Source organism: Mus musculus, chromosome X (assembly GCF_000001635.26).
Source record: "Mus musculus strain C57BL/6J chromosome X, GRCm38.p6 C57BL/6J".
Classification (NCBI taxonomy): domain Eukaryota; kingdom Metazoa; phylum Chordata; class Mammalia; order Rodentia; family Muridae; genus Mus; species Mus musculus.
In genome coordinates, this window is record NC_000086.7 from 105,158,895 (window position 1) to 105,183,447 (window position 24,553).

Here is a 24,553-nt window from a genome sequence, read left to right on the forward strand (position 1 = left end):
CCTCTGCCATGCTTAGCCTTTCTCATGGAAAATCTAATAAAGACACATTCCTTCTCTTACTAGATCAATATTGACATTTATGTGGCCCTTTGAAGAATATTGTACCACATTCCCTTGGGAATTGAAAGTAACTACGTTTTATTCTCAATACATTTGTCTCTATCACCTTTCTGAAATATCTGGTTAAAAATATTGGATATATTTTAATATAGAGGAACCCACACAGACTGGATTTTTTTTTTCTGCTACTCAAGGTGATGTTGTCTATTTAGCATTACTATTTCATCCACTTTCAAGATACATGTTAAGATACTGAATTTCTTGCTAATATCTGTATTTATCTCACAAGAAGTAGCCCTGTATCACAAACGTAAATGTTTGAAGGGAAGATTGACATCACTTTAAATCCTCATAGCTATATTGCTGAGAAAGGGAAAATTACAGTTCTATGAGATTTTTCAGTGATGACAAGTCATAATAAAATTATACTGAGTGTAATCTTTTCAGTATTACATGTTTTGGTCTCCATGGCTATAGTGATAGAACACTGTACTGATGTCATTCATGGCAAAAGAATGGACCCTGGGAGAGTTGTTCCCCTGAATTCAATATCTGTTCAGAACAACTCAGAGCACAGAGATTTTTTGTTTGTTTTTTTTGTTTTTGTTTTGAGACAGGGTTCTCTGTGTAGCCCTGGCTGTCCTGGAACTCACTTTGTAGACCAGGCTGGCCTCAAACTCAGAAATCCACCTGCCTCTGCCTCCTGAGTGCTGGGATTAAAGGCGTGCGCCACCACCTCCAGGTGGATTAAAGAAAAACACATCGCATGCATATATGAATATTAAAGACTTACCATTTAAAAAGAGGCTATGATATTGGGTGAATGGGGTTGAAGACACCAAGAATTAAAGAGAGGTAGTGGTAAATGGATATAATTGAATTGTTTTGAAACAATATATGAAACTTTTAAACAATAAAAAAATGTTATTTAAAATTGAATTTAATGTCAGGTACCATAATACAAACAACAGTTATTGCTCTCACACCAGGGGACAGCTAGGGATTTATATCATTGTACTGCTTAAACTGGTAAGTTAGATGAGTTACAAGTCATTAAGTCTTTGGTATACTTGATTCCATTACATAAGGAACAGCATTTTGCATTATAAACAAAAAAAATATAGTAATAATGATTGTGGGGAAAAGCAGGATTTTTGGTATTTGTATTTTGGTAATTCAAAGAACAGGACAGAGACACTCAAGACAAGATCCATTGGCAACATATCAATTTGCATGATGGTTTAAATTTAAGGAGGAATAGGTCCTCCATTGCCAATGCCCCATTCAAAAAGCAAGTAAACAAAAAGTAACCTACCAGAATTTCATGAATTTTCTATAGCCCATGTCTACAAGGAATTCCTTGTACTGCCTAATTTCTCTTTAATTACAGCATACAATAAACATTGTCAAGAAAAGCTGCTTAAAACTTAAAACTTACTTAAAATCTTATTTAAAACTATAGCTAATATACTACAACAAGAAGTGTATTAGCTAATTTACATCAGGGTCAAGACATGGAATATGACCTTCCTTTGTCTTTCCTTACATAGGAACATCAATTCAAATATCAGTTCACACAGGAAAATGCTTTCACAAGACACAAGGACATCAAGTGAAAGAGTATAGCATGGAAATCAGAAATGAAGAAGAAAGGACAATTTCACATTATGTTTGTTCCCTCGACTCAATCCACATGACACATCCTCAAAAGATACCTTCTTTTTTGTTAAAATTTTTATTGGATATTTTCTTTATTTACATTTCAAACGTTATCTCCGTTCCTGGTTTCCCCTCCAAAAAATACCCTCCCTTTTTCCCCTCCCTTCTCCCCCTGCTCGCCAACCCACCCACTCCCATTTCCTGGCCCTGGCATTCCCCCACACTGGGGCGTAGAGCCTTATAGAAACAAAGCCTCTCCTCCCATTGATGACCAACTAGGCCATCCTCTGCTACATATGCAGCTAGAGCCAAATGGGACCTCATAAAATTGCAAAGCTTCTGTAAGGCAAAGGACACGGTCAATAAGACAAAAAGGCAACCAACTGATTGGGAAAAGATCTTTACCAATCCTAAATCAGATATGGGGCTAATATCCAATATGTACAAAGAACTCAAGAAGTTAGACTCCAGAGAACCAAATAACCCTATTAACATGGAGTATAGAGCTAAACAAAAAATTTTCAACTGGGGAGTAACGAATGGCTGAGAAGCACCTAAAAAGAATGTTCAACATCCTTCGTCATCAGGGAAATGCAAATCAAAACAACCCTGAGATTCCATCTCACACCAGTCAGAATGGCTGAGATCCAAAATTCGGATGACAGCAGATGCTGGTGAGGATGTGGAGAAAGAGGAACACTCCTCCATTGTTGGTGGGATTGCAAGCTGGTACAACCACTCTGGAAATCAGTTTGGCAGTTCCTCAGAAAATTGGACATAGTACTACCTGAGGACCCAGCTATACCACTCCTGGGGATATACCCAGAAGATGCTCCAACATGTAATAAGGACACATGCTCCACTATGTTCATAGCAACCTTATTTATAATAGCCAGAAGCTGGAAAGAACCCAGATGCCCCTCAACAGAGGAATGGATACAGAAAATGTGGTACGTTTACACAATGGAGTACTACTCAGCTATTAAAAACAATGAATTTATGGAATTCTTAGGGTATTCTCTAAAAGTTACACACCAACAAACTAAAGAAACCAATTAAAAATGGGGTACAGAGTTAAACAGGAATCTCAAAAGTTCAAGAAACACTTAAAGAAATGTTTAACATCTTTAGTCATCAGGGAAATACCAATCAAAATGTCTCTGATATTTCACCTAATACCCATCAGAATGGCTGAAAACCTCAAAGGTCAGCACATGCTGTGTCTGAGGAGAAAGAGAGGGGACATGGGGAGTGGAAATTTTAAGGGTGGGGCTTGGAGGAGATGAGGGAGGGGGCTATGATCAGGATGTAAAGGGAATAAAAAATAAAAAGAATAGATCAGACTTCCATGATATAACAACCAAATATGACAAAATAAAAATACTCAGATGAAGCAAAAACTATTATACCAAAGTTGGGCATGGCAATACAACATAAGAAAAAGAGTCCCAAGTGCAGTCATAAGGGTCAGAGACGCCACTGATTCTTGGGCACCTCAACTCTCCCGGGTCTCCATCTCTTCCTGGAGATGCCCCTTGCCTCTTTTCCTTAACTCCCATCAGTTGCAGATTGCCATTCCTTCTCATGGTCTATTGGGAATCACCCTGCCTCTCCCCACACCTAACACTGAATTCTCCCACTCCTTTACTAATCTCCTCTCCCACCTAGTTCCCTCCCTCCCTCCATCTGCCTTCCAAGACCATTCCATTCCTCCTTCCATGTGAGACTCAAGCATCCTTGCTTGTGCCCTCTTCTTGTCCAGCCTCTTTGGGTCTGTGGATGTAGCATGGGAATCCTGTATTTTATGGCTAATATCCACTTATAAGTGAACACATACCATGCATGTTCTTTTGGATCTGGGTTACCGCACTCAGGATGAAATTCTCAAAATCCATTTGCCTGTAAAATTCATGATGTCTTTGTTTTCCATAACGGAATAGTATTCCATTGTGTAGATGAACCACAATTTCTTTATTCATTCTTCAGTTGAGGGACATCTAGGTTGTTTCCAATTTTGAGCTATTATAAATAAAGCTGCTATGAACATAGTTGAGCAAGTATCTTTGTGGGATGGTGGAGCATCTTTTAGGTATATACCAAGCACTGGGGATATGGAGCCTGAAGAGGTTGTCTCCTATAGCCAGGCAGGAACTCTGACAAAACAATAGGGACAACAACCCACCCACAAAACTTTTAACCCCAATCTTATCCTGTCTACAAGAAATACAGGGATTGGGGATGGAGCAGAGACTGAGAGAATGGCCAACCAATAACCAGCCCAACATGAGACCCATGCCTTGAACAAGTACCAATCCCTGACACTATTAATGATACTCTGTTATGCTTGCAGACAGGTATGGCTGCCCTCTGAGAGGCTCTACCCAGAAGCTTACTCAGATACAGACACCCACACCCAAACAGTGGATGGAGCTTGGGGACTTTTATGGAAGAGTAGGGGGAAGGACTGGGCCCCAAAGGGGATAGGAACTCTACAGGAAGACCAACATAGTTAACTAACCTGGACCCTTGGGGCTCTCAGAGACTGAATCACCAACCAAAGAACATATATACAGGCTGGACCTAGGCATCCCTGCATATATGTAGTAGACATCTTGGTCTTCATGTAGGTCCTGAACAACTAGAGCAGGGGCTATCCCAAAAGCTGTTGCCTGTCTGTAGGATATGTTATACTAATTGGGCTGCCTTGTCTGTGCTCAGTGGGAGAGGAAGCATCTAGCCTCACAGAGATTCAAAGTTCTAGAGTGCAGGGATACCCAGGGGCCCCTACCTTTTCAGAGGAGAAGGGGAGAGGAATAGGGGAAAGATTTTGGAAGGAGGTAACTCGGGGGTCAGTGAGCAGGATGTAAAGTGAGTAGTCATAAATAAATGAATTATATAATTCTCAAGAGCTTAAATAAAAATGTCAATAGTAATGGGGAAAAAAAGAAAAGAGTCAGAGACCCACTTGTTTTCACAGTCATGGGTCCCATAAAAATACTAAGCTAAAAACTAATATATAAGCAGAGGACCTCGTGCAGACCTATGTGTGCTTGCGCTTTGGTCTCTGTGAGCTCATATGTGCTTTGCTTAGTTGATTCAGAGGGCCTGGGTTTTTAGTGTCCTCCATCCCCTCTGGTTCTTACACTGTTTCCATTTCCTCTTCCACAAGATTACCTGAGCTCTGAGAGGAAGGATTTGATGGAGACCTCACTTTCAGACTCACTCTCTCTGCATATTGTCTGGCTATGGGTCTCTGCATCCACTCCCATCTGCTACCAGAGAAAGCCTCTCTGATAATGACTGGATAGATACTCAGATTTAGCAGAATATCATTAGGAGTTATTTTATTGATTTTTAAAAAACCAGTAGTGTTTCATTTCTAAGCTATCTAATCTCTGGTTCACGGTTACCTAAGCCATGTCAGGTGTGGGTTCCTTCTCATGGAGTGGGCCTTAAGTCAAATCAGGTTTGGGTTGACCACTCCCACAAGTTATGTGCCACCATTACCCTAGAATATTTTGGAGGCAGGACAGATTTATCCTAGGCTAAAAGTTTTGTGGCTGTGTTGTTGTCCATGTTGCAGTATCTTCCTGCACCAGAGACTAGAATATAGGGGTGAGGTCTCCCTATAGGCACCAGCTCAACTTCTCCAAAGTGTGGATACTTCACTCCTTCTTAGAAGGGGAACAAATGAGTTGGCTGAGTGTTGTCTTTGGCAATGGGACCCTGATGTGAGTTTTTGGAGAGCGCAAACTTTTATTTATTTATTTATTTATTTATTAAAAACCAATTTGTCAACAATTTCATGTTATCAATGAGCCACTCCAAGATCTAAATCCCCAAGCAGGTGCCTCAGAAACACCAATAGACCAAAAAAAAAATACAATCCAATCACACACAAACCAATAAATTACTCATTGGTACAACATGAGTGATCAAGGTCAGAGGGGATAAAAATCCAGCCTTGTTAACCAGTCAATCTCTTGGGAAGTGGTTGTTCTGGCAGTATATGTCAGTCTGTAACCATGCCTTGGGAAAGGAGGCAAGAAGTCAGTGTGATACTGTGCTGCACATTGAGTTGATAGCTATCCTGAAGGAGAGGCCACTTTTGAGGGGAGGCTGTTAAAAGAAGTGGAACCACACCAGGGGGTTTGGCCCTGGACATATCAAGTGGAGGCCCTAGGTGGAGACTCAACACCATTTCTGCAGCATTTCTGTCCAATGTCATCTGTCCTGGCACCCAGGTATTCAAACATTGACCCTGAGGGTTCTGGGAGGCATCCACCATTTGATGAGTTTGGTGCAGCCAGGCCTCTGATAGGGGGTGGGGAATTGGGGAAACAGTTTTTGTGGTACATGTTGGAGTGGCCCATGGGGAAGGAGGATCAGCAACTGTGCTTACAGCTGGTCGGGGACTCAGGGGGATTGATGGGAATGAGCCTGTACTTCCAGCTTGGTGGCCTGCAGCAGAGGGCTTTGTGGGAAGGAGAAGAGGTATCATCCCGGGCAGACTGCTGCAGCCTGGCCAAGGGGGGCCGCATCTCCTCCTCTGAGGATCTCTGGATGAACCAAGCCTCAACTTGTTCCTCTTTCAGTTTCAGTCTGGTGGCCATGATCTTTCGAGCCTGGAGGTCTGGGTATGGTTCCACCTTGAAGTATGCTTCCAGCTCTGAAAGCTGCTCCCAACTGAACTTCTGGTCAAGGGGACCCAGGGTACAGGAGGTCAGGGAACGTGGAGATGCTTCCATTTCGCCTGTAGCTCACTTCAGTTGTGATTGAAGGTCACTTTTTTTTTTTTTTTGTCTGAGCAACAGGCTGGGTTGTTTGAGGAATTCAATGGGAATCCCTTGGCCAGCAACTCAACTAAATGCAACCAAGTCTCACCACATGAAGCCTCTCCTGGCTAAAAGGGATGGGCAGTTGAGATTCTGTATCCCCCTATTACTAGGAGTCATTGTTTTTTAAATTTATATTTTTTGTTTTTTTAGTATTATATTTATATCATTTTCTACACCCATCTTTCCCTTCTTCATCCTGTTCTACTCAGTACCTTTCATATTCATAATCCCTTTCTTCTATTGTTTCACACACATGCACATACATGCATAGACATGTACATACATGCATAGACATGTACATACACAACTTACTGATTCCATTTAGAGTTGACCATATGTGTGTGTTTAGGGCTGACCACTTGGGATTGGATAAGCATTTAGGAGGGACCTCACCTTTGAAACTTAATTTTTCTTTGGGCAACCATTGACTGGTTGTAGCTCTTCATTGTGGGATGGACCTTATAAAATTTCCTCTGTTCATGTTGGCATCATCTTTACCTCTGAGAGCATGATTTCACTATGTTGAGGGATATAGTTAGTTAGATTAAATTTCACTGGTAATCGTTTGTACCCAAATATTTGATCCATCTCTAGGCTTAGGGATATATATATATATATATATATATATATATATATATATATTATCTCTTTAATAATCTTTTGATACACTAGATAAAGTTCTCGAGCGGAACAGATAGAATGTTCGTGTGTGTATGTGTGTGTGTACTGGAATACATTTCATATCAGGAGTTGAGTAGTCTAACAATGGCTGTCTGCATGTTAAAGAAACTGAGAACTCAACAGTGGCTTAGTCCAAGAAGCAGGATATTGTAGCAATTTCAATATGCTGCTGAAGGTCTTGATGATTCTTGGTGAACTTCTGGTCTGCAGTCTACACAGGAAGGTTAAAGAAGCTGCTGTCATTGCAGGATGGCAGCAGAAACATTGGCAGGGGAAGGGGGAAGGAGAGAGGAAGGAGGAGGGAGGAGGAGGCAGAAGGATTGAGGAGGGAGGCAGAGGAGGGAGGAGGAGGAGGCAGAAGAAGAATAGATACACTCATCAGCAACAAAATTAGTTTCTCCTTCAGTCTTCTTTATAGCCTGGCTCTCTATGGGGCTCTCCACCTTGAGGAGGAGTTTTCTTTTAGTTCTATCTGGAAGTGCTCTCACATATGCACCCAGAGACAGGTCTCCTAATTCAGTCTTCATTTCATTAAGCTGGGACTCAAAACTATTTATTACACCTGGGTACTTGTTCTTCTAAATACTGTCTTAAAGTTTTCACAAGCTTGTAAAAATTCATCTCCACTCTCTTCTATTGTGTATTTTCACATAGCTTGTCATCAAAACTCACTAATTCTACATTCTGTTTTTAATGTATTTGGCTACTGAGACCTCTGATAGCATTCTAAATGCTACTAGATTAATTTTTCAGATCAAGGAACTCTGTAATAATTATTTACATCTTTGTTTTAAGTTTTTCTGTGAAAGTACTGAATCATTTTCATGTTTTCTTGACACTCATTGAGTTCCTGTTAAATTCCTAGAATTCAATCTTTCTGCTTCCTGTCTTGCCAGTTTCTGAGTACCTCATGCCTTATTTTGACAAGTGAAAAACTTGCTCCCTGAAAGTTTTCTGCTTCCCCTTCCTTCTCCTTTTCTTATGACACAGGGTTATTGCTATGTTTTGTAGTCCAGTCTGGTCAGAACTTATGATCCTCCTGCCTCAGCTTCCTGAGTATCAAAAACACAAATGTATGCTTTTATACCTGACTTCCTGAAGATCCTCAATACTTGTTGGTATTCAGTGTCATCTGCAAACCGAAGGGTTAAGTATTACCACTTGGCTTTGTGTATGTGCTTGTCTTCTCTTAAATTCTAACACTTTGCTTAGTTTCTTACTCATTTCTGCAATTTCAGCATTTGATTATGTCACAAGTTCAGGTTTCCTGTCTGTCTGTTGTGGTGTGTTCTTACTGTTTTGGCACTAGAGGGCAACCCAAGCTTAGATTTTCCATAAAGTCACCATTGATGGGCTATTCAGCATAAACTCCAGGAGCACTTTAGAGATAATACACCCTAATAACCAATTTCCTGCTATCTAGGTAGGCCGAACTGTGTCATTCACCATAACAGAGTGTCTCAAGCTTTGTGATTGTGCTAAGTTCTCACAGCTGATCTTGGAGGGATCACCTGCAGTCTCCTATGATTATAAACACTGCAATCACACCCTGAGCCCATCACCTGCTGAGACCTTCACAGTACTAGGTAGCACCAAGAACCATGTTGATTTGCACTGTCTACTGCTGAAGTAAAATTGTAGTCTAAGACTGCTGCTTCCTGCCACAAGTGAAGTGACTTGAAACAGAAGCACAACTCACTGGGGTTATTGTCTTACCTGATACCAGGGCTCATTCAGAGTCTACCTGTTTGCATGGGCCTGATGGTGGGGGACCATGAAGATCCTACCACTACTAGTTTTCTCTAACTTGTGTTCCAACACAAAGATCAATGCTTACTGGGGAGTTTTATACCAATAAATAGAGCCTTATTGTATGCTGTGCCATTCAAGGTGGAAGACTGCTGGGGATTACAGATCTTTGTCTTCCATATATAGGTTATTATACAAAATGCTTGTTATTTTTCCCTGTGGGTCCCCCCTACCTAGAATAGGCTTATACTTCTATCCCATAGACATCAGGTTTGGCTTGTAATTACAACGGACAATAAGAGGCATGTGCAAGTGATGTAGCCTACTTAGGAGAAATGCTTAATGTTTGGTTATTCAACTTTCCTCTGCCACGAGATCACTAATGTCTTAGCTATCAGATCCTTTTTCAGCTTGGATTGTCGAGTGAAGAAGACAATGGCTCACCTGACAGAAATGTGTGTCCTGAACAAGAAATAAATATTAGAGGTAAACTATGAAAGTTCTTTATATCTTAGTATAGCTTCATGTAACCTGACTAATACAACTGCTTTCACCAAGTTTTGATAAGTTAGCAAGAGTTATCTTTCATTTTGTTGTGACTGTTATAGTCTCTAGTATTAGAAATACCTTAATCTTGTTTATTCTCTCTTATATTATCATTATACTTTATGCTGTTTTATGATTTTATGTAGTCAAATATCAGTAGTTGCTATTATATTTTTGACTTTGTGTCATTTAAAAAATGAACCTTTCCACAAACCTTAACTATAAAAATCCATATTAATTTTTGTTATCTAGAATTCCAATATATTTGCATATATGTGTAAATGTATCTTACCATGTTCACCACCCTCATTGCACTCTGTCTCCTCACTTGCACCAATCCCCTCTTATCTAGTGCATATAAATTATGTATAATAATTAATTCCAATATTATATTTGCATATATGTATAAATATATCTTATGTTCACCACCCTTATTACACTCTGTCTCCTCACTTGCACCAATCCCCTCCTTCTTTCCCACTACCTCCCTTTTAACCTGTTTTTTGGTATGATCCCATCACTTTCATTAGGCTTGTCTACAGGTGCATAGGTGTCAACCATTAGAGAGGGAAGTCTTAAGAAAGAGATGGGATTTCATCTCCTCCCTTCATGGTGGAATATTGATAGGCCAGATCGATCAGGTGCAAGTCCTAGCCTAATAATCACAGGTGCTGTGATTTCAAGAGTGCAATGGCTGTGTTGAGCCCAGAAGACAGTGTTCCAAAACACTCCACTCATTCCTCCAGCCCTTACGTTTCTACCAACTTCACATCTGTGATGTTCCATGAGCTTTGGAGGGGGTGACAGAGATGTCTCACTTTTGGCTGAGCATTCAACAGTTATTCATTCTCATTACTTGGACCAGTTATATGTCAGTTATATATAACAGTTGCTGTTACTCGCTGCAATAAAAGGAAGTTTCTCTAACCAAAGTAGACAGCCACATTAATCTTTGGGCATAAATCTAATTATTTAGAAAGCAAGTTGGCTGGGTACATTATGTTCAATCTGCAGAACAACAGTAGTAGCTTCTCCACTAGGAACTATGACTTCCCAATCAGGGCACTGAGCTCAAGTAACCAGTCTTGAGGAGCGAGCATGTTTACCACCTGAGCCATCTTGTCATCCCTTGGTCCCCTTCACTAATTTGCATATCTGCTTTTTTTTCTCAGTACCATGTTCCCAATTTTGATAAGAATTGCACTGAGTTTGTAAATTGCTTTGTGTAGAATAGCCAATTTTACAACATTAGCTTTCTAATACATGGACACGAAGGTTCTGTCCATTCTCTACTGTCTTCCTTAATTATGTTTTTCAAGGTTTTAATGTGTTCACTCTAGAGGTCTTTCAATTCCTTGGTTAGGTTTATTCCAAAATATTTTTAGGGTATTATAAATGTGATTGTTTCCATGATTTGCTTCTTGGTGTGTTTGTCATTGACATATAGAAAGGCTACTGAGTTTATGTATTACTTTTGTATTCTGCCACTTTACTGAGTGTTTATTAACTCCAAGAATTTCTGGTAGAACCTTTAGGGTCTGCTATGTATAGAATCACATCACCTGAGATTAAGCACATATTTACTTCTGCTTTCCTATTTGTATTCATTCTTTGTACTTCTTTTATTGCTCTAGCTAAGACTTCAAGCCCTCTATTGAACAAAAGAGGAAAGAATGAGCACTTGTTGCTAATCATAGTAGACATGTTTTGAGTTTTCTTCATTTACCATGATGTTGGCTCTAGACTTTTGTATATAGCTTTTATTATGTTGAGATATGTTCCATCTATTTTTAGTCTCTTTGAGGATTTTATCATATATATATATATATATATATATATATATATATATATATATATATATATATATAGAGAGAGAGAGAGAGAGAGAGAGAGGGTGTCTGACTACATAGCTCTTGCAGTCCCAGAACTCATTATTTAGACAAGGCTGGCCTGGAACTTAGAGATCCACCTGACGCTCCCTCCAGACTGCTGGAATTAAAGCTGTTTACCACTATGTCTGGTTTTATCATGGATTTTGTATTTTGTTAAAGCTTTCTGTATCTAGTTAGAGAATTGTGCAATTTCTCTTCTTGAGTCCATTTATATATTGTATACAAGCATTGATATTAAAAACCTCACATATAATGTATTATATTTATTGATTTTCATGTGTTGAATCATCCCTGTAACTTGGGAACTGAGTCATCTTGATCATGGTAAATGATTTTTCAAAGATGTATTCTTGAGTGTTTGTGTCTCCATAAGTGAAACTGGCCAACGATTTCCTTTTCTGACTTACCAACATTAGATCATCTGTGACTAGAAATTTATCTGTTTCTTTTAGATTTTGCAGTTTAGTGGATCACAAGATTTTATAGTCTATCCTCATAATTTTCTGAATTTTATTTGTACCAGTTATATCACTTGTTATTCCTAGTTTTATTAGTTTGGGTCTTTTTACTTTCTTTTCATTAGTTTCGCTAAAGGTTTGCTGATCTTTTCAAAGAACCAACACTTTTTCTTCGATATTTTGTGTGTTTATTTCACCTCTATTTCACTCATTTAAACACTGATATTATTTTTTGACCTACTGCATTTGACTCTAGCTTATTTTTTATCTTCCATTGACCAAAGGTACACCTTTTTTTTTTTTTTTTTTTTTTTTAAATGCGGGCCCTTATAAATTTAAACTCTCCTCTTAGGACTGCTTTTATTGAATCATATAAGATTTGATACATTTTAAAACTTTTTACTTTATGTTCCAGGAATCTTTAAGTGTCTTGGTTTCCTCAGTGATCCATTCATCATTCAATTGGGTGTTATTTAATCTTTTTGAATTTCTGTATTTTTTCTTGTTATTGATTTCTTTGTTCCATCATAGTAATGGTAACAACTACTTGTAATTATTTTTAATAATCTGTAATTGTTAATGGTGGTAATAAATTTGATGGTAATTCCATCAAATAAAACATAAGAAGTTATTTCAGTTTTCCTATATTTGCTGAAATGTGCATTGTATCTTCATGTGTGACATATTTGAAAGAAAGTTCTGTGGGATGCTGAGAAATACTATACTCTGAAAGTATCTGGATGGGATGATTAGAGCTGTGTTTGTAGAAAAACATTATGTTAGCCTACCTTTATCTTGGAATTTTCCCTTCAACCATGACATGTTCTTGCTGTGGTATAGTATCCTTGATGAGATACATGGGAAGGATGCTGGGAACCAAACTCTGCTCCTCTGTGTTGCTTGGCAGCTGTGGTATTTCAGAACTTGAAATATATTGCTCCAAGTCCTTCTAGCATTTATATTCTCTTTCTTTTGTATATTTGGCACTTTAAATGCAGTAGACATGGGGACTTTCTTTTTGTGTTCTATATGTCTCTTTCATTTGGATGGGAACCTCTTTTCATAGATTTGCAAATTTTTTTCTGTTACAATATAGCTAAAAAATATTTTCTATGGTGTTAGAATGGACTTCTTTTATGCCCACAATTTATAGATTGTGTCTTTTTATGGTGTCCCAAAAGATCTTACATGTTCTGTTAATGTTTTTATTTATCTATGTTTGTTCTTAGATGAATGCTCCAACTCATTTATCTTGTCTTCAAGCCCAGGTATTGTTTCCCTCATGATTCATTCTGAGGATTTTTATATCTCTTTATTGAATTCCATTTTTATATACCATATTACATTCTTTATTTCATTCATTTGTTTGTATTCTTTTGAAATTCTTCCAGAAGTTTATTTAATCTTTTACTTTTTAAACATATCTACTATCATTCTTTTGAATTCTTTGCAATTTCACTTAATTACCTATCATTTGGGCTACTACTATGGAATGGCACATTTAGTGGGGAGATATGTTTTGTCTTGGGTTTTCACTGTACTTGTGTTTATTTTCCCACTGAGATGCATACATCTGGAGTTAGAGCACTGGTGGAATTTCATTTTATGTAAGTCAAATTTATTCTTTCAGTAGACGTGATTACACTGTTTGGCATGGACCTAGTTGTAGTATGATTGAGGTATAGTTTTTCTCTGTTATATTGGTTCTCAGATCACCAGACACCATCTCCAATTCTTCTGTAGGAGTATAATGCTGCCTACAACAGTCACTATGCAGGGATAGCCCCACTATGTTAATAGGGTAATGCTTAAGTACAAAATAATCATTCCTTAAGCACTAATCATTTTAGAGAATGTAGAGATATGATAATTCTATAGTAACATACTAGTTACCGTGTGTACCCGTGGAAAGAAAAATAAACAAAAAGGAAGAAAAACAGTTAGTAGCATTGGGTGGATACATAGAAGAATATAAATAGAAGAGGGTACCATAGGGTTAAAAAACAAAGGGGAACCAGGGCGTTTTGGCTAAAGCAGATTGAAAGGAGAGAGTTAAAGATGTGCTATATATCCTATAGTGTAGAAGAGTCTCATCTCTTAGGATGCCAAGTCATGGAGAACTTGCAAACCTGTCTTCTATGGGAGAAGAAAAAGAAAAAGAGAAGAGTACTGAGGAGGGGGAGATGAAATAAAGGAGAAGAATGGGGCAGAATTAAGCTAGTCTGCTAAAAATGTTAAAAAATATTCTTTTTATTTTATATATCTGTTTATATGAATTTCCATGTACATGCCAATGGCTACAGAGACCAGAGGGCATCATATCTCCTGGAGCTGGAGATACTGGCCATCATGAGATACATGGGAAGGATGCTAGGAACCAAACTCTGTTCCTCTGCAAGTAGAGCGAGTGCTCTTGATTAATGAACTCTCTCTTTAGCCCTTGGGCTGCTAAATTGGCTAAATATTCATTGTTAAATAAGTAAGGAGTGAATATAGGGGAAAGAGATAGATCTGTGTGGAGATACAGGATATGAAAGCTGACCTACCTGACTGCTGGATTCTGAGCAGTCTCAGAACTTTTCCCCTATGTCCTAGAAACCTTTCTTGCCACTGGCATCTCCTCCATGATAGCCTCTCCTGTTCTCTCTTTTGAATGGCCAAATTATCACTGTCATCCCAGACTGTGGTTCCTGCTTTCTGGGCAGATGCTGCTGATGCTTCTGTGATTCCATTTGGTTTCTGGCTGTGAATGCTGGCCCTAGTGCCGTGCAGCTCTTCTAAATGATCAACATTGCTGCTTGGAGTCTGTGAACATTCTCATGCAGACTTTGGTTCCCACTAGATTTTCAGTTTGCTGAATGCTGTGCACACCTGATTTAAAGAGCCTTTTCCATGGCTATGCAGTGTTTTACTGGTCAGTTTTCAGCAGATGGTCTGGCAACACTGGTCTGAATTTCTCTGAGAATTTGATTCCTAGGTCTTGAGTTACAGAGTGCCTGATTCTCTGTCTTTAAAAATGGCTGTTAGTTTTTTATATTTTTGGTTGTGAGCCTAGCCTTTAACGGCTGAGCCATCTCTCCAGCCCTATGAAGACCAAAGTGTGGACACTTTGCCCCTTCTTAGAACTGGGAACAAAACACCCATCGACGAAGTTACAGAGACACAGTTTGGAGCTGAGACGAAAGGATGGACCATCTAGAGACTGCCATATCCGGGGATCCATCCCATAATCAGCTTCCAAACGCTGACACCACTGCATACACTAGCAAGATTTTGCTGAGAGGACCCAGATATAGCTATCTCTTGTGAGACTATGCAGGGGCCTAGCAAACACATAAGTGGATGCTCACAGTCAGCTATTGGATGGATCACAGGGCCCCCAATGGAGGAGCTAGAGAAAGTACCCAAGGAGCTAAAGGGAACTGCAACCCTATAGGTGGAACAACATTATGAACTAACCAGTACCCACAGAGCCCGTGTCTCTAGCTGCATATGTATCAGAAGATGGCCTAGTCGGCCATCACTGGAAAGAGAGGCCCGTTGGTCGTGCAAGCTTTATCTGCCTCAGTACAGGAGAATGCCAGGACCAAGAAATGGGAGTGGGTGGGGAAGCGTGTGGGGGACTTTTGGGATAGCATTGGAAATGTAAATGAAATAAATACCTAATTAAAAAAAAGAAATTAAAAAAAAAGGCTGTTAGTTGCCTAAAGCTGAGCACAAAGGGGAAAGTGTTTTTCTCAACCTCCTGCCTGATTCTGCTGCTGCCTTATACTTGGCCACTCTCTAGTTGCTCAGAGTCCACTGGTGTTCTGACAGTTCTTCAGGGTTTCTCAGGATTATTCCCCAGGAACTTTGGCAGACTATACCAGAGTGTCATTTGCAATCTTGAAAAGACAGCTCTTGTGGCCTATATTTATTTTGTAACACTTGCTTAAAATATTTTACTCAGTTGTTCAGAGTCTACTAGTGTTCTGATAGTTATTCTGCAGGGTTTCTCAGAATTATTCCCTAGGGACTTTGGCAGACCATACCAGAGTGTCATCTGCCATCTTGAAAAGACAGCTCTTGTGGCCTACATTTAGTTTGTAACACTTGCTTAAAATACTTTACTATGTGGGTTTACTTATGTATAATAAAGAGGTAAATGAATTTGTTTCAAATGAAGCAATGATCTGTTAGTCCAAACTTACATTAATAATTTGAAAAAATTATTTCAATTATGTAAAATAAATTATATAAACGTACATGCACTTTATATCACTGTTTCCATATTCTGCCAGGCCAGCTCTGTATTTTTAGCAAGGTTTTCATTTGTGGATTAATGCTTTCGTATTTAGTAGGTTTGTCACTTATAATTCCTGTTTATGTTTCAGAACTGAACCATTATTTTTAAATGTTTCTTGTTGCAGTTGAGATTTGGAGATTATTATATTTAAAAATAGAATCCATATCATGTCATACCACTTCTCAAAAGCAGTTAAGACATTCCTCTCAGTGATGCCTCCTCTGCCTACTAAAAAGGAAAAATCTTCCCATCCACACAGCTCCACCTAACTTCATTTCTAAAAAAGAACAATTGGTATGAGTAATGGAATCTTTTCATGCTGTATTGGACCTTGTGGATGCTTTTCTTAGGCTACCTAATAGTTTATTCTTGAAACAAACTGTCAACAGTGTCTTACAGACTTAAAAGTCCATCTATTTTGTTGTTGCTGACATGGAGACATGTCCTCTCTATGTAGCTCTGGCTGTCATGAAACTGGCTCTGTAGACCAGGCTGGCCTCAAACACAGAGAGTTCCTCCTGCCTCTGCCTCCTGGGTACTGTGATGAAAGACATATACTACCATGCTTGACCTTCTAAAATTATTTAAATTAATTTATGTATTCACTTTACAACCCAATACTAGCTCTTCCTCTCTCCTCAGTACCCACTCATGTAAGATCTCTATTCCACCTTCCCCTTCTCTTTGGGGAAGGGGAAACCCCCCTCTGGGTGTCACACCCCCACAAACACCCCTGCTCCTCACAACACACACACACACACACACACACACACACCCCAAGTTGCTGCAGGACTAGGCACATCCTCTTCCACTGAGGCCAGACAAGGTGGTCCATTTAGGGGTACAGGATCCACAGGCAGGCAGCAAGCTCAGGGACATCCCCTGTTCCCATTGTTGTGAGACCTGCATGAAGATCAAGCTACTCACCTTTTACATATGTGCAGAGGGCCTACATCCATCCTGTGTATATTCTTTGGTTGGTGATTTGTTCTCTGGGAGCTTCCAAGGGTCCATGTTAGTTGACTCTGTTGGTCTTCCTGTAGTATTCCTTTTCTCTTCGGATTCCTCAACCCTTCTCTCAACTCTTCCATATGACTCCCTGAGCTCCACCTAATGTTTGGGTATGAGTCTTTGCATCTTTTTCCATTGGCTTCTGGGTAGAGCCTCTCAGATGACAGTGATGCTAGGTTCCTGTCTGCAAGCATAATAGAGTATTATTAATATTGTCAGGGATTGGTTCTTGCCCATGGTATGGGTCTCAAGTTGGGGCAGTCATTGGTTGGGCATTCCCTCAGTCTCTGCTCATCTTTATCCCTCTACATCTTGTAGGTAAGACACATTTGGGGTTGAATTTTTGTGGGTGGGTTATTATCCTTATCCCTCCACTGTGGCTGTCCCTGAGCCTGTTGCCTGCCTGTCTGTAGATCCTGAGCCCCTAAATGGACTGTCATGTCTAGCCTCAGTCGGAAAGAATCCTCCAGGTAATTCTGCCTGGCTACAGGGACTGTCCACTTCAGGATCCATATCCCCCACTGCTAGGAGTTTCAGCTAGAGTCATCTCAATAGATTATCTGGGGCCTCCCCGTATCCGGAGTCTCTGGCACATCCTAGAGTTTGCCTCTCCCACTATACACCCGACTGCCTATCTCCCTTGGTTCTCCCTACATGATTCCCCCACCCCACCCCGTTCCCTTCCTCATCCCCTTCTTCTACCCAGTTCCCTTCTTTCATCGACCTCTGATGTTTATTCTGTTTCTCCTTCTGAGAAGGATTCAACTATCCTCCCTTGGGCCTTCCTTGTTATTTGGCTTCTTTGGGTCTGTTGATTATAGCATGGTTAATAGGTACTTTATGGCTAATAACCACTTATGAGTGAGTATATACCATGCATGTCCTTTTGGGTCTGGGCTACCTCACTCAGGATGATAGCTTCTAGTTCCATCCATTTGCCTGTAAAATTTATGATGTCCTTGTTTTATATGGCTGAGTACTATTCCATTGTGTAAATGAACCACATTTTCTTTATCCATTCTTCAGCTGAGGGACATCTAGCTTGTTTCCAGTTTCTGCCTATTATGAATAAAGCTTCTATGACCATAACTGAGCAGGTGTCCTCATGGGATGGTAGAGCAGCTTTTGGGAAAATGCCCATAAGTGGTATAGCTGGGTCTTGAGATAGAACTATTCCCAATCTTCTGAGCAACTACCAAATTGATTTTCCGAGTGGTACAAGTTTGCACTCATACGAGAAATGGAGTAGTGTTCCCCTTGCTCCACAACCTCACCAGCATGTACTGTTCTGATGGATGTAAGACAGAATTTCAGAGTCGTTTTGATTTGCATTTCCCTGATAACTAAGGACAGTGAACATTTCTTTAGGTGCTTCTTGGCCATTAAGAGACTCCTCTGTTGAGAATTCCCTGTTTAGCTCTGCATCCCATTTTTAATTGGATTATTTGGATTGTTGGTGTCTAACTTCTTGAGTTTCTTATACAGTTTTGATATTAACCTTCTTTCTGACATAGGGTTAGTGAAGATCTCCCCCCCCCCACTCTCTAGGCTTCTGTTTCGACCTATTGACAGTGTCCTTTGACTTAAAGAAGCTTTTCAGTTTTATGAGGTTTCATTTATTAATTGTTGACCTTAGTATCTGAGCTATTGGTGTTCTATTCAGGATGTTGTCTCCTGTACCGATGAATTCAAGGCTATTCTCCACTTTTTGTTTTATTAGATTTAGTGTATCTGGTTTTACTTTGGGGTATTTTGACTACTTGGAGTTGAGTTTTGTGCAGGGTGATAAATATGGATCCACTTGTATTTTCCTACACGCAGACTTACAGTTAGACCAGCACCATTTGTTGACGACGCTTTTCCTTTTCCATTGCATAGTTTTGGCTTCTTTGTTAAAAATCAAGTGTCTGTAGGTGTGTGAGTTTCTTTCTGGGTCTTTGGGTCTTTGATTTGGTTTCATTGACTGACCTATCTGTTTCTGTACTAATACCATGCAAGTTTTTGTGTGTGTGTGTGTGTGTGTTTTATTTTTATTTTTTTAGGTATTTATTTCATTTACATTTCCAAATGCTATCCCAAAAGTCCCCCACACCCTCCCCCACCCACTCCTCCACCCACCCACTCCCATTTCTTGGCCCTGGCATTCCCCTGTACTGAGGCATATAAAGTTTGCATGACCAATGGGCCTCTCTTTCCACTAATGGCCGAGCAAGTTTTATTACTAGTGAGATGATCATGTTTTTCTTTCTTTTAGTCCATATATATGTTGGATTACATTGATGGATTTTCATATATTGAACCACCCGTGCATCCATAGAATGAAACCTACTTGATCTTAGTGGGTGATGTCTTTGATGTGTTCCTAGATTTGGTTTGTGAGTTTTATATTGAGTATTTTTGCATCAATGTTCATAAGGGAAATTTGTTGGAAATTTTCTTTCTTTCTTGAGTACTTTTGTTGTTTAGGTATCAGTATGACTGTGGACTCATAGAATGAGTTTGGCAAGTGTTCTTTCTGTTTCTACTTTGTGAAGTAGTTTGACGAATATTGGCATTAATTCTTTGAAAGTCTGGTAGGGTTCTGCACTAAAACCATCTGGCCCAGGGGTTTTGTTTGTTTGTTTTGTTTTTGTTTGTTTTGTTTTGTTTTGTTTTTCGAGACAGGGTTTCTCTGTGTAGCCCTGGCTGTCCTGGAACTCACTTTGTAGACCGGGCTGGCCTCGAACTCAAAAATCTGTCTGCCTCTGCCTCCCAAGTGCTGAGATTAATGGTGTGCACCACCACGCCTGGCTTGTTTTTTGTTTTTTGTTTGGTTGGGAGACTTTTAATGACTGCTTCTATTTCCATAGTGGTTATAGGACTATTAAGATAGTTTACCTGATCTTGATTTTTCTTTGGTAATTGGTATCTTTGGTAATTTCTAGAAAACCATGCGTTTCATTTAGATTTTTCTATTTTGTGGAGTATAGGCTTTTGAACTGAGACCTAATGATACTTTGAATTTCCTCAGTGTTTGTTCTTATGTCTCCTTTTTTCTTTTTTTATTAATTTATTTTTTACACTCCATATTTTATTCCCCCCCAGTCCACCCTCTGACTGTTCCACATTCCATACCTCCTCCTCACCCTTGTCTCCATGTGGATATTCCCACCCCACACCCCACCTGACCTCTAAACTCCAGTCTCTTGAGGGTTAGGTGCATCATCTCTGAATGAACACAGACCCAGAAGTCCTCTATTGTATGTGTGTTGGGGGCCTCATATCAGCTGGTGTATGCTGTCTGTTTGGTGGTCCAGTGTTTGAGAGATCTTAGGGGTCCAGATTAATTAGAGACTGCTGGTCCTCCTACAGGGTCACCCTTCTCCTCAGCTTCTTTCAGCCTTCCCTAATTCAACAACAGGGGTCAGCTGTTTCTATCCATTGGTTGGGTTTAAATATCTGTATCTGACTCTTTCAGCTGTTTGTTGGATCTTCCAGAGTGCGATCTTGCTAGGTCCCTTTTTGTGAGCGTTTCATAGCCTCAGTAATAGTGTCAGGCCTTGGAACCTCCCCTTAACCTGGATTCTACTTTGGGCTTGTTGCTAGACCTTCTTTCCTCAGGCTCCTCTCCATTTCCATTCCTGCAATTCTTTCAGACAGGAACAATTATGGGTCAGTGTTGTGGATAGCCCTGGGGCTAATTATATTTGATGTCAATTTTGTTCTCCTGTGAGGGCTTGTGAACAAGGAAAGAGTCAGCACTCAGGTGATTTCTTGTAAACCTTCTTCCCTCCTTAATTTGTAAAATAAAGGAGAGCTGATGATTGGACAGAGAGAGGGAAGGTGGAGTGGAAAGTAAGAAAAGAAGGAGGTTTGAGAGAGAGAAGGCAGAGGAGGAGGAAGAAGAAGAAAAGCAGAGCAGAAGCACATGGCCTGGAAAAACCGCAAGTCCTAAGGGGCCTCATTAATATGGAAGATGGTAGTGTAGCGGTAGATCTGCCCAATCTAGGTGCAGAGCATGTATTCATATTAATTGTGTTGTGTTTTCATTGTTGGGGCATAATTGGGTTGGAGAGATTTACAGCAACAAAATGGTGCCCAACCTATTGATTTGAACTCAACTAACCTGAGATCAACGTTCACTGTCCCCCAATCCCTGAATAGGGCTTGGGCAGAGATATAGGCTGCAGCAGTGTGGATTGGAAACTGACTGAGTCTGAGTGGCTTACAGAGAACAACAGAGAGGCTCTCTCCCCTAACTCACAGATAGAGAGCTACAGCCAGGGGCAGCACCTCAGCCCAGAGCTGTAGGGAACATAACTGCCTGGGAGAACAGCCAGACTGGATCTCCTGACTGCTTGTTTACTCTGTAGATTGCCTGAAATCAGCACACAAGCACACGTTGCCAGTTGTACACAAATCAGTGACACAGACGACCACGAGGGTCTTTCTACACTCAGCTTCCCATGGACATAAAGGTACCAAGGGCTCCAGACTAGGTAATTCATTGACATAAAGAGAGATGTATAACCTTTTGATACTTAAAGATTGGAAACACAATAAATATCTTTTTGGCTTTACGTGATGATATTTTGAATGGTTTGACAGGGATGGAGTTAAAGGAAATAGACACCTTATCATTATTGGTATTGCAATATTTATTCTCTTTATTTACTATGTCTTCTCAAAAGACTGGGCCCTAGATAAAAAAAATCCTTGCCTTAGAAAAGAGATTACAAGTAATACTAGAACTAAAGGCTCAGGATTTCATAAGTCAAAATAAGCAACAGAAAGAGGAGAATGAGGGTTGGAGACCAAAGCTGGAAGAGATGCTAGAACAGAAATTTCTGAAGTTCATACATGAGTCTGAGCAACAGAGAGATAAGCTTAAGACTTGGCAACATAGTCTAGAGGATAATTTATTAAAGCTAGCAAATCAAAATAATGCAGATGCTGCAATATTAGAATTACAACATAAAGAGAGGCTAAGTTTTGGAAGCTGTGTTAGGCTTTCTATATATTTTCAGTTAATATCAGTCGTTTTTGGATTTCTGATGGGGTTGAAAGACCACATAGTCTCCTAGCCAACCCAAGCTTTTTGCTTTGAGAGGAACAGTTTTGAGAGGATGGTTTTCAGATGGCATTCAATCTAAAGCCAAGACATTAGCGAGATGTGAATTATAAGTCTTTTAAGTAAGAATAGAGGACAGAGGTTCTGTTTAATTAACAAAGATGATGGACTGGGTGTTAGGTCTCTTGTACATTATAAGTTACAAAATAGTAATAGTTTTGTTCAATTATATCTGAGATAAAATTGTCTTTTAATTGAACAGAAAGGGGGAAGTGTTGTGGGTAGCCCTGGGGCTAATTATTTTTGTTGTCAATTCTGTTCTCCTGTGAGGGGTTGTGAACAAGGAATGAGTCAGCACTCAGGTGATTTCTTATAAACCTTCTTCCATCTTAATTTGTAAAATAAAAGAGAGCTGATGACTGAGCAGATAAAAGGGAAGATGGAGTGGAAAGAAAGAAAAGGAGGTTTGAGAGAGAGAGAGAAGGCAGAGGAAGAGGAAGAAGAAAAGCAGAGCAGAAGCACATGCAGGGATAAACCGCAAGTCCTAAGGGGTCTCATAGATGTGGAAGATGTTAGTGTTGTGGTAGATCTGCCCAATCTAGGTGCAGAGCATGTATTCCTATTGTGTTGTGTTTTCATTGCTGGGGCATAATTGTGTTGGAGAGATTTACAGCAACAGGTCAGAGATGTGACAGTGGGATGGCAATCCCATCCCTCACTTGATGTCCTGTCTTCCTGCTGGAGGTGGGCTCTATAAGTTCCCTCTCCCTACTGTCGGGCATTTTATCTAAGGTCCTCCCCTTTGAATCTGTTCTTATGTCTCCCTTTTTCAAATCTGATTTTGTTCATTTGGGTACTCTCTCTCTCTGCCTTTTAGTTATGACGGCTAAGGGTTTATCTATCTTGTTGATTTTCTCAAAGAACCAGCTCTTGGTTTTATTGATTCTTTGTATTGTTCTCATTGTTTCCAATTGATTGATTGCAGCTCTGAGTTTGATTAATTCCCACTGTCTACTCCTCCTGCATGTGTTTGCTTCTTTTATTTTTAGACCCTTCAGATGTATGTTTCATTTGTTACTATGAGAACTTTCCAGTTTTTTTTCTTTTATGAAGGTATTTACTGCTATGAACTTGACTCAGCACTGCTTTAAAAGTGTCCCATAAGAAAAAGAAATAATGTCCCATAAGTTTGGGTATGTTGTATTCTCATTTTCATTGAATTCTAGAGTCTTTAATTTTATTCTTTATTTCTTCCCTTACCTGGTGATCATTGAGTAGAGAGTTGTTTAGTTTCCATGGGCTTTCTGTTGTTTCAGTTGTCCAGCTTTAATCCATGGTAATCTGATAAGATGCAAGGGGTTATTTCAATCTTCTTGGTTTTGTTCTGTTTTGCATTTTCTTTTTAAAAATTTTTTAAATTTCTTTTTTACAGTCCAGTCATTGTACCCCTCCTGGCCCACCCTCTCATTCCTCCTCCCCTCTTGTCTTCAAGAGGATGCCACCCCCACACTGCTAGGGCCTCAAGTCTCTCAAGGGTTAGCATACCATAGCATCAGTAATAAGTGTCAGGCCTTGGAGCTTCTTCTTGAGATGGATTCCAAGTTGGGCCAATAGAAGCTTGTGCTGTGACTGATTATATGGTCAGTTTTGAAGAATATTCCATGAGGTGTGAGAAGAATATATATTCTTTTGTGTTTGGGTGAAACATTCTATTTCTATATCTATATCTATATCTATATCTATATCTATATCTATATCTATATCTATCTATATATATATATATCTGTTAGGACCATTTGAATCATAACCTTGGTTAGTTTCATTCTTTTTCTGTTTAGTACTGTCTTGACAACCTGTCCATTGGTGAGAGCGGTGTGTTGAAGTCTCCCACAATTAATGTGTGTGGATTGATGTGCTTTTTAAGCTTTAGTATGTTTCTTTTACAAATGCGGGTGCCCTTGGATTTGTGGTATAGATGTTCAGAATGGAGATTTCTTCTTGGTGGATTTTTCATTTGATGAGCATGAAGTGTCCTTCCCTGTCTCTTTTGATTTCTTTTGGTTGAAAGTCTCTTTTATTAGATATTAGAATGGCTACTCCAGCATGTTTCTTGGGCCCATTTGCTTGGAAAACCTTTTTCTAGCCCTTTATACAGAGATAATACTATGTTTGCTGCTGAGATATGTTTCTTGTATGAAGCAGAATGATGGATTCTGTTTATATATTCGTTCTGTTAGCCTGTGTTTTTTTTTAAACTGGGGAATTGATTTCATTGATGTTGAGAGATATTAATGACCAATGATTGCTACTTCCTGTTATTTTTA

At 39.6% G+C, this 24,553-nt stretch overlaps 1 long non-coding RNA gene and 1 pseudogene across 2 annotated transcripts in view; both read right to left on the minus strand.

The window, feature by feature from the left end:
- Gm33605 overlaps nt 1-23,570 on the minus strand; it is a 35,523-nt gene extending 11,953 nt beyond the window's left edge. The window contains exons 1-2 of the long non-coding RNA XR_878224.2: nt 23,490-23,570; nt 17,096-17,363 (exon numbers count right to left, since the gene is read on the minus strand). This is a non-coding gene — a long non-coding RNA (predicted gene, 33605). The remainder of the gene's footprint in view (nt 1-17,095; nt 17,364-23,489) is intronic.
- On the minus strand, nt 5,484-6,611 carry E530001F21Rik (RIKEN cDNA E530001F21 gene; annotated as a pseudogene). The gene has a single exon (NR_002167.2). The product of NR_002167.2 is annotated as an RIKEN cDNA E530001F21 gene (transcript).
- Nucleotides 23,571-24,553: the final 983 nt, after the last annotated feature.